A 14,407-nucleotide genomic window follows, 5' to 3' on the forward strand; every position below is an offset into this window, starting at 1 on the left:
TTTCCCTTGAGCTGTTTTTTTCATTTGCCCCAAAATGTGGAAGTCGCAAAACGACAGGTCTTAGCTGTATGGCGGATGTTGCAGCGTTTCCCACTTGAACTTTCCCAGTCTTGTATTAACCACAACAGCGACATGGGGACGGGCATTGTGGAAAAATTAAAACTTAAATTAAGGGGTTTTATGGGTCGAAACCAATTTCCAATTATGAGGCACGCCGTAGTGGAAGACTGGAAATTTCGACCACCTGGGGTTCTTTAATGTGACCTAAATCTAAGTACACACGTGTCTTCGCATTCTGCTCCCATCGAAATACAGCCGCCCTGGCCGGGATTCGATTCTGCGACCTCGTGCTCAACAGCCCAACACCATAGCCAGGTTGTGGAACAAGATGACCCCATTCATCAATTTTCCACGTCGTTTGTTCTTGATTGCGACCGGCAACCGATCCGGCGTTTCACAATAAAGGAAAGGATTGATAGTCTCTCGGGCTTTAGAAAATTCTATCAGTAATGGCCCCTGACGATCCGAAAAAAACATAGTAAACAACACCTTTCCGGCGGAAATAACGGCCTTTGCTTTCTTTGGGGGCGGTGAGTTCAAATGTTTCCACTGTAAGCTTTGCTTTCGTGTTTAAGGCTCGTAGTAGTGGCACCATGGTTCGTCCCCGATCACAAATGCAGGCAAGAAGCCGTCACCCTCATTGTGATACCGGATCAGATGAGTCAAGGCAGTGCAGAACCTTCTTCTAGCAGTGGTTCAAAGTCTTCGGCATCCATTGCACACGCAAAAGCCGATGACCGAGACATTGATGAACTATGGTGTGAACCGAACCCCGACTGATGTTTGCACGCTCTGCCAGTTCATCTATGTTTATCCTCCGCACTTGTGTTGGGGGTGATTGCACGATGGCTTTGGCGCGGTCTTGGATTGCCTTTGCAACTTTCACATCCTTTTTGAACCGTTTGCTCCAATGGTTCACAGTGGCCAATGAAATGCAATGTTCAACGTACACAACAGCCATACGGCGAATAATTTCCTTTTGGGAAACGCCTTCAGCTGTCAAAACACTCACGGCACCCCGCTGCTCAACTTCTGAAGTGTCCAATTATGTCACGCAACCACGTTCAATCCAGTGTATGAGACAATTAAACAACATTTACCCTCACATCTGCGTGTCACTTTTGTAAATGAAAGATGCCTGTGTGCTACGCGCATGCCTCACAGATAATGAACCGAACAATTTTTGTGCGGGGTGGGTAGGCTCACTTTCATTTAACTCGCCCTCGTTCATTAGAAATGCAAAGATGCAATGGAATATACAAATGCTTGATAAAGGGCAAAAAAGTGTCACTGGAAAGTTCACTGCACATATACACAAAACCTCGCAAAATATTTAAATATACGTACAAGTCTCCAATAAATCTACATATCCAAGAAAAAGTCACTATATATAATGCGTCAACCAAGGCAAATAAACATGTAGCGCAATCACAGATTCACAGAATCCTAGATTCCGCCCCCATTCCATCCACTCCCCCCGATGTATTGCGCGCGACGGAAGGCGGCACGCTTACTCCCCGCTTTTCTCCTTTGAGCACACAAGACTGAGCCACCATCGTCGGCTCACCCATTCCACCTCCCCTCCTACGCTTTCACTCGCACATACAGCATGCAGCGCGTGGTCACAATGTTGTCACCCTTGGACTTTATACGAAACATGAGGGCGATGGCAGGAATGCGCCTGGAGTGTCCATATAATTGCTTTCGCAATAATATAATAAATGTATCCAGCAACTGAAGCATCCCGTCGCCCATTACTTTCCGCAAAAAAAGTATCAAAATCGAACTTTCACCATGCGACAATTCGCTGCGCCGCAACAATGTATTTTTTTTCTGTGAGGCGGAGGCACCGAAATGAAAAAAAAAAACGCATAGGAAAGTATCTTGGCCAGAATCTAATGCCTACTTCGGGCACCTAATGGGGCTACAGAAGGAATACCGAAGAAAACATGAGACGCTTGGTCCACTGAGAACCATACGCATACTGCTCAGTATCCTACAGCGGCGAAACAAGACTTACCGGAAAGGTTCCGCTCAAGGAATGCGGTGCAATCCTTCGAGTCCCCACAGTGACGGCGGCGAGCGACCATTGTTTTTTTTTTTCTCGTCTGCTAGCCAGAAAGCGTCCAAAACTCTGTCCGGTGAAAATCCACTCGGCCAGAGCAAACCGAACTCGCACCGATGTGTACCGCATGGTGGTTGGGGCCATACGAGAAAAACATAAGCGCTCTGGTTGGCTCTAGCAGCCCGCGGGTTGGGTAGCGAGAACAAAAAAAAATAAAAAATTGAAGAGGCTCAATGTGTCCTCACGAATAAAAGTCAAAGTAGAAAAAATAAATAAGAACGTATTTACTTTGGCTGGCTTTAGTGTCTTGACATGGATGTTCTGGCGTAGGTTAAAAAAATGTTGATATTTTTTATGTGACATGATGGCACAAATGAACCACCCCAACGCTTCGTCTCATTGGACCTCGCTGCCTGCTTTGTCAACTCGTCTGCTAGTGCGTTGATTTGGCTTGTCTCAATGTATGTTCCGATGTAAGACTTTAGAAAAGTCAATAGACCTTTGGCGTCAAATGTTTATAACAACATTAAACCCACAAAGTTCCGCAATTGAAAATCTAAAGCACAACTTTGGAAATGTCAATGCACCTTTCACATCAAGAGCTTATGAGATTTATACCCATAAAGGTTCGCAATTGATATCCATGCGCTCCATAGATTCCGTGGCCTCAGCGAGATGCCGCGGCGAGCCCGCTCACCATCAAAGCACCCTTGAAACTTTGTGCTCGTATGGGACTGCTTGGCGTTATGTGACTCCCGGTGTATGGGCGTTGCCACGAAATCCAGCCCGAGTTTGCAATCTTCGCGGTTAAATGTGTTTTCGCGCGTCAAAAAGACATTCTAGACAAAATCCAGAGTGATTTCCGGCGCCGGGGGTCGCTTTGGTCGGCGGTGCATGGACAGCACGAAAAAATTTCGGGGGGGGGGGGGGGGGGGGGCTGAAGCCCCATAAGCTCCCCCCCCCCTGGCTACGCCCCTGACACGTACGCATCGAGGCAGGAGACCACGAAGCAAGGGTCGGTGGCCAGCATTCGCATGTTAGAGTCACACACCTGTGAATTGTAGTACATCAGTAAATTATGTCGCTGTTGGGACTTGGAATTTCTTATACATATGATGAGTATAATAGGTAGAGCATGCTTAGACTTGAAATTTCTTATACATATGATGAGTATAATAGGTAGAGCATGCTTACGACCATGGTGTTCAGCGCATAGTATCCCTTCTGGCACCAGTAGGACTGCTTCTTGGCTGGGGGCAGGTCGGGGCCGGTTATCGCAATGTAGGTGCCATCCACGCATGCGAAGACCTCACAGATGTTGCCGCTCCGCAAGAAACCTTGCTTAACAAGTGCTATGTCTGATCTTGTACATGGAAACGACACCCAGCGCTGTTCGGTGCCAACACAGACGATTAAAGCAGGCCCACGTCCATCGTAGTGCTGCAGTCTACTCAAAACAAAGGAATGGCAGAAAGATCCATTGATGCGCTGTGGCTGTTTGAATCACGTGTAGGCACCAAAGCATGTTCAGTTATGAGACAAAATGTGAATAGTAAGTGCAACACTACTGACGTCAATCTGACACTTCATAAAGGAACCGGAAGCTAGGTGCGCCCATCGTCGTCGTCATTCATAGGCCTACACACAATCAGCGGCGGCCGAAAAGGACAGTCTGCTAAGTGGACTCTTGCAAAATAGGCCCCCTGGAGGCTTATGAAAAGGGTTGTACTTAAATTGAGGACAACGCTACAAGCTGTCGAAAGAAGAATGATGGGTGTAGGGTTAAGGGATAAGAGCAGATTGGGCAAGGGAACAAATGCAAGTTGACACTTTAGTTGAGATCAAGAAAAAGAAATGGGCATGCAAAGGACATGCAATGAGGAAGGAAGATAACCGATGGTCATTTAGGTTTATACACTGGATTCCAAGAGGAGGGAAGCGTAGCAGGGGCGCCAGAAAGTTAGGTGGGTGGATGAAATTAGGAAGTTTGCAGGGACAACATGGCCACAATTAGCACATGAACAGGGTTATTGCAGAAGTGTGGGAGAGGCCTTTGCGCTGCAGTGGGCGTAGCCAAGTTGATGATGACGATAGCAATAGATGAAGGTGGATTAAGGTTGGTTAAAGTGAATGAAGGATTAGGCTGCCTCAAAGTCAATTATGGGCAATTAAGGTGAATTAGGTGGATAAGGATGGAGTAGGATTGAGGTAGGTAGGTTGGATTAAGGTGGATTTGGGTGGATTAAGGCCAATTATGATGGATCACTTAAGCTGGACTAAAGTGAATTATAAAGGGTTAAGATGGATTGGGGAGAATAAAGATGAAGTAGAATTAGGGTGGATTACCGTGAAGGTGGACAATGATGAATTTAGCTCGATTACGGTGGATTAAAGACAATCAGGGTAGATTGGGATAAATTACAGTAAGCTTTGGAAGCGTTTCTGGCCTTCGCATCTCAGCGATAGCAAAGGACCCCTGGGATTTTTTTTTTTCCTGTCTAGTGACTACCATTTCTGGCAGCCCTTCTGTAGTAAGATGCACAATTTCTCACTTCAGAAGACGAGTTGTTGCAAAGTTCCACTTTACAAGGGCACAGGTTCTGCATCAGCATCCAACCATTATACCACAGCAGCATGCGGAACCAGAAGTATATTCGAGTATTTTTAACCATTCAAAGTTGCAGTGAAATGCTTCCCTGCAGCTCCATCTACCCACTGAAAGCGTCAAAATTTTAAAAATGAGCGACATCCACATGCGTGCTTCCCCAAGGCAACTAGTTTCAAATGACTTCGTATCAACATTTCCTTTCATGTGATACCAAACACGGCGCCCTATGTCACAGTGGCTGATTTTTAATTTTCATCCCATCACTGATACTACCATCTCTCCCTATATGACAGAAATAATTAAATAAGCACTACAAAAGTTGTATGTATCTTGCCAACGGCTTTGTCTACAACCACCAAACAGGTATGGTTGGATTCGTCTTGAAGAGACCTTTCAAATGAGCTGATCCAAGCCGCCACGTACAGGACGTTAATTACACATTCAGCAGAAAAGAATGCTCAGAATAATATACAACATAGCATATGACCACCCGTCTAAACCGCTCTCTAAGAAAGACAACATAATGCCGATTCATGATCCGTATGCATACGGCCTAATTGATAAATACCTTACCGAGCTCAAAAAACAATGTCCCGTTCATTTCACTACAGGCATGACTGCAGAAAAAAATATCATGTATGGGACCAGAAACACCGATATTTGGCACATTCATTCATAAGAGGTTACGGACAACATATGCTCAGAAACACTCTTCCTTATTTCTTAAAGGGACACTAAAGCAAAACAATAAATCAGCTTAGACTAATAAAGCATTGTTTGCAAACCCTGCAGGCAGTCACTTCAAAATAATAGTATGATTATTAGAAGAGAAAATGAAGGTCAAAGTATCAGTATTTGAATTTCGCGCTGCAACCCCGACACCGGTACGTCAGTGTCACGTCAGGGATTACGAAGTATGTTTTCGCATTTGGGTCGTGTGGGTTAAGTAAAGGTTCCCGAAACTTGCCATGTTTAATAATTGGTTCCTATACAACAATGTAGTCAATCTGTACTGCTATGTAATTAAGTAGGCCCTAGAAGGTGCCATCAAAATCCATGACATCACAGCAACCAGTTGCGGGAACTTCAAGGCTTCACCACCGCTCTTTCGTTCTTGCGATTTTTCTGGCTCACCAAGCATCTTATTGTCCTAAGAGTTGTGTTTTTGGTTTGATAGAGGTAATTTACTAATACATAAAAGATCATTTTTCTCTTTGGTGTCCCTTTAAACTTGTGCCAAAATTACAATTTAAATTTTCCATGCATTTGGCCATAAGATTTGCATCAGCACAATGCATTGGCAGGCAGTTGGTGCAAATCCATAATTACTTTGTTTAGCGGAAAACCACGGACACAAGAAAGATGACAGGACAAGGCGCTACTCTCAGCTGACATCATTTTATTGCGTCAGTCCTTTATAGACAGCAAAATCTAGAGGAACATGAGCAGTGAGCACCATGTGCAGGAATGATCAACATCCGATAACAAGAGCGCACTCATGTGACAGAATCCCCAAAACCAGTTTCAGCACTGTACAAGGTTAAAGAAGGCCCATTAATACAGTGTGACCCCAATGACTGTATGAAGAAAGCTTCCGATAACGCTCGGGCGGCGGTATCACAGCTCTTTTTCAAAATCGTAGTATCACGGAACATGGCTTTGCACTTGCATATTTTACAATGTTTAGCCAAATGGAAACCTGCGCCTAATGGTATCGATCGCTCATTGTCTCTAAGGCGCTCGTTAACACTGCGGCCTGACTGCCCTACATACACTTCGACATAACATTCCATTCGCCCAGAAAGTTTTGGCTTTTATGGCTGATAGGTGGGACAAAATTACGGAATTAAAATGTGAGAATGAAATTTTGACCAAAAACGCCAACATTGCAGACAGCCTGAACTGTCTTTTCCACTCAGTTTTCGCTCAACACAAAAGCAACCAGGGAGACATGGGCACGGCATGCTACTTATCTGAATCCATTGAAGACTTTATCAGCCAAGGAATATTTGAACTGTCTCTTGAGTCAAAAAAAGCAAGTGGTCCCGATGAAATGGCCACCCTTTTTTTGAAGCTTATGCGGAGTCGTTATCACACTACTTGAAAATAATTTTTACAAAAATCCCTTTGCACTAACTCGGTACCCTGTGCCTTCAGCAAAGGTTCCATTATTCCTGTGTTTAAAAGTGTTGATTAATTCTCTGCAAACAATTACCGACAGGTTTCACTTACATCCGTTTCCTGCAAAATATTAGAACACGACACAGCCAAGCACATGACCGCGTTTTTAGAAAGCAAGAATTGGTTTTATTCTTGCCAGCATGCTTTCAGGAGCACTGTTTCAACTACAATGCAGCTTATTGAAGCGATTCATGCCTTTGCGACTGCTTTGGATATGCAACGACAATTAGGTGTCACGTGTAGATTTTGCTGAAGCTTTCGGTAAGGTGCCTCATGATAGATTGATGATTAAGCTGAGTCACGCCAGACTTAGTTAATCTGTGCTGTGTTGGATGGAAACTTACCGAAAGATAGGAAACAATACGTGAAAATAGAAGATGTCGTGTCTGGTTCACTAGAAGTATTTTCAGGAGTCCCGCTGGACTCAGTTCTCGGGCCGTTATTATTTTTGATATATATTAATGATATTGCAGAGATAGGAAAGCCTCCTGTAAAGCTCAAACTGCATGGTTGCAGGTTATTGTTTAATTTAGACACAAATAGCTAATGGGGATCATCAGATAAAAATTAACCAGTGTCTACAGGCTTGTGGTGGTGTCACTTGTCATTTGAAACTTTGGGAATGTAAATAAACTCAATGTCAACAATTACTCGTTTCAAAAAAGGAAAAGATAATTGCCTTTGAATATCACATAGGAAATTATGCCTTGTTGAATGCAGATGGTTTCAAGTACCTTGATGTTACAATTACCCATAAGTTAAAGTAGCACGCACACATCGATAACATATGCTCCAAAGCATCACAGATCATCATCATCATTTATTTACCCTTAAAGGCCCTTGGATTAGGGCATTACATAAGGGGGGGGAGCAGTCGTTACATATGCAATGGTCGCTAACAACAAAAGGCAATACAGAGTGCAGGATACATGTTCAACATTAACATCATTTAGTAGCATCAACAACTTGGATACAAACAACTTGGAAACAAAACAAAAAAGCAACTTGGAAAGAACAACTTGGAAACAAAACAAAACACGCATACACATTCAAAAACACGGCAAAAAATGCTATACGGCATAAATACATAAATAAATAAATAAATACGGCAAGATGCTATACTTTATAAAAAAGAACTGCCAGGCACAAGTAGGAACGTAAAGCTTATTGCTTTTCAGACATTTCTATGACCGATACTTGAATATGCAAGTGTTGTATCGAGTTCTCATCAGAAAATATTGAAAAATAAGTTATAAAGAATACGTCTTGCAACCCATTTTATATGTTCAAAATACATGAAAGGATGACTCAGTTACATGGATGTTAAAATTGTGCAATTTAGAATCGCTAAACAAACGCAAATTTAAAAATAGGATTAAGTTTCTTTTTCAATTGATGGAAGACAATTTTAGGATTAACAAGAACAACTACTTACTATTGCTTGGGAAGCAAAGTTAGAGGGTGAATCATACAGGAGCGCTTTGGCCTTCTTTCAGTCGAATGAATGTGTTTCGGTATTCTTTTTTCCTGATGCAAGAGGCATGGAACGGCCTCCCGAAATATGTGGTCAATACAAATGATGTTTCTGACTTCATGCATTTACTTGATCGGCATTTATGTCACTGATTCTGATGATTAGTTTGAGGTTCAACTATGGTCTTGCTGTTCGGTTGTATTACTTACTTTATACACATATGTATATAAGTGCGTGCATATGTGTAAACATCTGCATGCAGATTGTTCTCCCTCCCTGTAATGACCCTGAAGATGGTTAACAGTATTTCTATAAATAAAATAAAAAAGTAATTTTGTTGTACTAGAAAATCCATTTCGAAATCCATCGATTTGATAAAACTGAATGTTCTAAGAATTCATTTAAATTTTGAGCTGTTATATGTGTTCAATAAGTTTACAACAGAAAGATATTAAGGATATAGGACGATAATTTTGCAGCCTTTCTTGAATATTGGCACAACTCATGCCGACTTCCAGTCATCTGGCAATTCCTGTGATAACAGAGGCACGAAAAATAATAAGCATTTAGCAACAGATTCGGCAAAGCGACGAAAAAATATGTTGCGTATATTGTTGGCACCGGAAGAAGTTAGTCTTCGAGTCGAGCAACATAGCAACGACATCAGGAAAAGAAATGAAGTTTACATTTAAAGCACTGTCCAGGTTTCTGGTGGGTAGAGAATCACTAGGGGCTGAAAATACACTATGGAAAAAGTCACTGAAGTGTTTAACAACAGCGGTCTGATCAGGCGCCATTGAGCCATCAACAAAAACCTGTGATTTGTTTTTTTTTTCTGATATAGTTCCAAAAATTATTTGGATCATTTGTTATGAAGTTTGGGAGTGGTGTATTGAAATAGTATTCCATGAAAGTGATGACCGCATGTGCAAGGTTATTTAGAGTGTTGCATATAAGTTTGGGGTCAGCATGCTTTTTCTTTAATCTTTTCGCTTTACGCTTGAGGTGAACGATGCTTCCGGTCATCCATGGCATATGTTTATGCATCTTCTTACGTTTGACCGGTATAACGATGAGCTTAAACTTTTCCTACAAACTGTAAACATCTGTATCAACAAAATCAATCAGACAAGTTTCTAGGTGGTTGATAATGCCTGCATCACGGGCACGTGTACAGTCTTTCACACAATAAAAGGACGGGCTGAGTTTGCGAAAGTGGCACCAGGCGAATACAAACTGAGACAAGGTAGTGATCTTACAGGGTTTGATCAATTATCATGGTGGATGTGCCAAAATCATGAGAAATACAAAATGTAAAGCATATTTAGAGGCACCATGATAATGCATTGGTTCATGAGCTAATTGTATCAAATAGTGTGTGAGCATTATGTTAAACACAGTATTTGCATGACTGGTATTGGTTGAAAATGTCTCAAAACATTCCCAGTCTACTCCAGGCACATTAAAATGGCCAATCAAAAGAACTTAATTGTCCTGGTATTTAGACACTTGTACTATTAATTTTAGTAAGTATTCAAGAGTGCAGTGAAACGGTCTATATAATGCATGTAAGATAAATGAGTGGTCCCACAAGGTTACGTTAATGCAGATACATTCAAGTTCCGGTACGTCGTCCCCCAGCAAGACAGCGTCAAATTTGTGTTGGATCAGAAAGGGCACACCACCTACTCTTGATTGCCTGTCCTAATGGAAAGCCATATAGGAAGGCAGAACAATGTTACTATTCACTCATTTATGTAACCGTGCCTCAGTCGTTAGGGTAATGTGAGCATGGTACTGGAGCAGTAAAATTTCAAGGGGCTCCATTTTATTCCTAACACTACGAGCATTAAAATTAAGGAATCGAAGTTGATCTTCGTGCGCATAGACTTTACGTCACGTTTTTGACGGTTGAGGGGTGGTTTTTGTAGCTGGTCATTTTCATCCACCTGTTTTGCACTTCGTCCCAAAAATACCTATCGTTATGGATCTTTAATTTGTCATGTGTAAGGTTGATTCTTTTGCCTTGTTCTGTGTCGGCCTTTGTGCTGTTGCAGAGCAGAATGCGTTTTCTTAATGGTGATTTAGAATCATCATTATATTTGAGCCGTTCAGTTTGCCTGCATTTTTCAGTATTTGTTTTTTGTTTTTTTTCCTTGCAGTCTTGCAGGTGTAATTACAGGGCACTCTCCCACCTGCTTACCGAGTCGATGGATACGCCCAACAGATTCGCATTTAACCTCAAGTTTGACGCGAAAAATACCCTTCACAACCTTTTTCTTTCCTCTTCTGAATATACTGAGGTCTCAGGTATACCATGAATAATTAAATTAGAGCGTCTGCTATGGTCTTCGAGGTCTGTTACCTTTTTAGTTTGAAAAGACATGGCATGTTCAAACAATTTCAATGTGTCTTGCAATTGATCAATATTTTTATGCTGCACTAAGTCTCAGACGCCATATTTTCCACAGCACGCCTAAAGGCATGCATGTGCACTTTCAGTTCAAGAGATTTAGTTTTTATTTCTAATAGTTCCTTACGAATTTCTGTCTGACCTTCAGGTAGGTGCTCGTACAGTTCCTTCTGGGTAACTCGCCAGTTTTTCTCAACACGGCCGAAAATTAGTAGTTTGCAAACGACAAAGCAGTCATACTCTGTTACAAAACATTGCTGTGGGCAAGCCAGAACCACTAAGTAGCTTGGAAGAACTTCTTGTTGGGCAAGTTGGTGCATATTAGCAAACACTTCTATATTTGTGCAAAAAACCAGAGAGAGGGCACACACGGACAGGCGCAGACTTGCAACTAACATATATATTTATATTTATATATATATATATTTCAAGGTTGCTAACGGCATTCCCCACATCAAACGTCCCGTAAAACATGGTACTGCCTTCATCAAAGCGATACTCTGTAAGGATACATATCACTCAGAAGCAAAATGAAAGTAATTTGGATTATCAGAATGTTCAATTTGCCGTAAGCTTAATGTTCAGGCTCTATTCCTTGCTACCACTGCACAGAAATGGCAAAAATAGGTTGCGTCTACAAATGTGGCCACCATGAGTGAAGGTGATATGAGCTAATTTTATTAATTTATAGCAAGCTCATTGGTGTGAGGCCCGAACTTTGTTACAAACAAGATTCTCAACAGCTCGCGCATCAACCTCAACTCTCTTGACATACTCTCAGCCCACGCAAGACGCCTCAGTGTTGCGTTTCACTGCTTTAAAGAGTTTATTTCGGTTTGGATGAGGGACACCTGAATTCCGGCGTCAGCCAACACTTCGTTTTTTGAGCTCAAGCTCCTTGAATAAAGCGGCAGCATGCTTCCGTTCCCGTTCATTTCTGAATGCGTAAGTCTTTTGTCTTCTTGTTCTCCTTCGGCTGCGCGTTCGCCACACGGACTATTTGAAGCATCCCCTTGGACAGTTGTACAGTCAGCGTCCGATTTTTCGGACTCCCTAGGGGCCGCCAAAACGTCCGAAAAAATTAATGCATGTCTGTTACAGCCCTCAAGGGCTCAAATCACCACAGGCACGCCCGAAAAAGCTCTGAAGGCCTGCCAGCACACTTATTAGGCATATCGGTGCTCGCACTGTGACAGAAGATGGTGGGTGCACGCATGTCATCATCATCATCATCAGCCTGGTTACGCCCACTGCAGGGCAAAGGCCTCTCCCATATTTCTCCAACAACCCCGGTCATTTACTAATTGTGGCCATGCCGTCCCGGCAAACTTCTTAATCTCATCCGCCCACCTAACTTTCTGCCGTCACCTGCGTATTAACTAACGCCATAGTCGGTATTCCATCAATCGAGACATTCACTTTGTTTTTGAGCATCACAACAGGCAGGGGCATTTCTGGCAAAGACCGTCCGACGACCACACCTCCATTGGCCGCGGATGCTAGTTTTCCCGCGGCGGTGAGGAAGAACGACGCCGAGGAGATGGGGAGCGGCGGGGACGGTTATTTGGTGGCGTCAAACTGCGCTCAGATGCTGGCGAATCGCTGCGTCTGGGCTCGTGTGAGAAGTGGTCCACTGTAAGGAAATCAGTCGTCCGCAAGTCATATGAAGTACGGGTTCTGGGTGACGAGAACATCGGTGGTGTCCTACGTGATTGACGGCCTTGGCAACAATACCGAGCTATATGGCCTGTGGAACCACAGTTGTAGCACACGGGAGGGTCGCGGTTCACAGCGTCTTCCTCGAAATGAATGGTAGGCGGCTGCGGGCGGCGAGAAAGTTCGTTGTCATGTGGATATCGTGTCCCTGCTGCTTGCTGAAATCCGTTGTATCTTTCATAAGTCACGTCGTGGTAGAAGGGTCGATGCTGTTCTTGTCGCGGCCTGACAAAAGTCGGAGGGCCTCGGTGGTAAAAACGTGGCTGCTCTCGTTGTGGCTGAGCATCATAAGCAGAGCCTCTGTCGTAGAGACGTGGCTGCTGTCGAGGCGTGAATTCATAATCCTCAGTGCCCCTTGACGCAGGATACGGAGAGAAGGATGCCACGTTTGGCTCAAAATCTGGTGGTAGGCGGACGCTATGAGTGCCTGGATGTGTCACTTGCGCGTGCAGGCTTAGCTCTTCCCGAACTATTTGCCGGATCGTTGATGCAAGATCGAGAGGCTGGTTGCTGTCCACGCTTGCAACTGTTGTCACATTGGCTAGCCTGCCAAACTTCGGCGTGATGCGCCTCGTCTTTAGTTGCTCGAAAGTGCGACAGTGCCGAATGACGTCAGCGACGGAAGCCAGGTTGTCTTTTGCAATGAGGAAATTGTATACATCCTCGGCAATTCCTTTTAGGATGTGCCCGACTTTGTCTTCCTTGGACATTCCACAGTCCACCGTCCTACACAGTTTTATTACTGCCTCGATGTACATCAGGCAGGTTTCGCCTGGCACTTGCGCACGTTGCAGTAGCGTCTGTTCTGCCCTTTTCTTTTTCGTCGAGGAGTCGCCGAATCGCTTTGATTTCCGAAACAAATCTTCCCCATGTTGTGAACGTCTCCTCGTGATTGTCGAACCACAACAACGCCATATCCGTTACAAAGAACACGACGTTCGAAAGCTGAGAAACGCTGTTGCACTTGTTGGAGGCACTCACCCGGTGATAATGGATGAGCCATTCCTCGACGTCTTCGTCCGATCTTCCGGCGAAGGGACGCGCATCTCCCAGTTGCAGAACAGAACTTGTCGGCGCAGCAGTTGGAATGGGCCGTTGTTCGTCTGCGTCGTGGGACATATTCAACTCTGGTGGATTCGGTGGTAGTCCAGCAAGGCGACGGCTCCGTCGAAGAACTTGTGGTTCAGCCTCCGTCTTCGGGTGTCGATTACCCAGCACCTCCACCACAACTGTTACGAGGAGTTGCGAGGAAATGGTTTTATTTACAGGCGATGGACGATGATCGTAGCGTGATCGCAGCGCAGCTCGGCCTCCCAAACTCCTCGTCCTCTTCGTCTTCTCTCTTCTTGTCCGCGCCTTTCGTATCCATTACAATATATATATATATATATATATTTCAAGGTTGCTAACGGCATTCCCCACATCAAACGTCTCCTAAACCATGGTACTGCCTTCATCAAAGCGATACTCTGTAAGGATACATATCACTCAGAAGCAAAATGAAAGTAATTTGGGTTATCAGAATGTTGAATTTGCCGTAACCTTAATGTTCATGCTCTATTCCTTGCTACCACTGCACAGAAATGGCAAAGATAGGTTGCGTCTACAAATGTGGCCACCATGAGTGAAGGTGATATGAGCTAATTTTATTAATTTATAGCAAGCTCATTGGTGTGAGGCCCGAAATTTGTTACAAACAAGATTCTCAACAGCTCGCGCATCAACCTCAACTCTCTTGACATACTCTCAGCCCACGCACGACACCTCAGTGTTGCGTTTCACTGCTTTAAAGAGTTTATTTCGGTTTGGATGAGAGACACCTGAATTCCGGCGTCAGCCAACACTTCGTTTTTTGAGCTCAAGCTCCTTGAAAAAAGCGGCGGCATGCTT

Source organism: Dermacentor albipictus, chromosome 9 (genome assembly GCF_038994185.2).
Source record: "Dermacentor albipictus isolate Rhodes 1998 colony chromosome 9, USDA_Dalb.pri_finalv2, whole genome shotgun sequence".
Taxonomy (NCBI): domain Eukaryota; kingdom Metazoa; phylum Arthropoda; class Arachnida; order Ixodida; family Ixodidae; genus Dermacentor; species Dermacentor albipictus.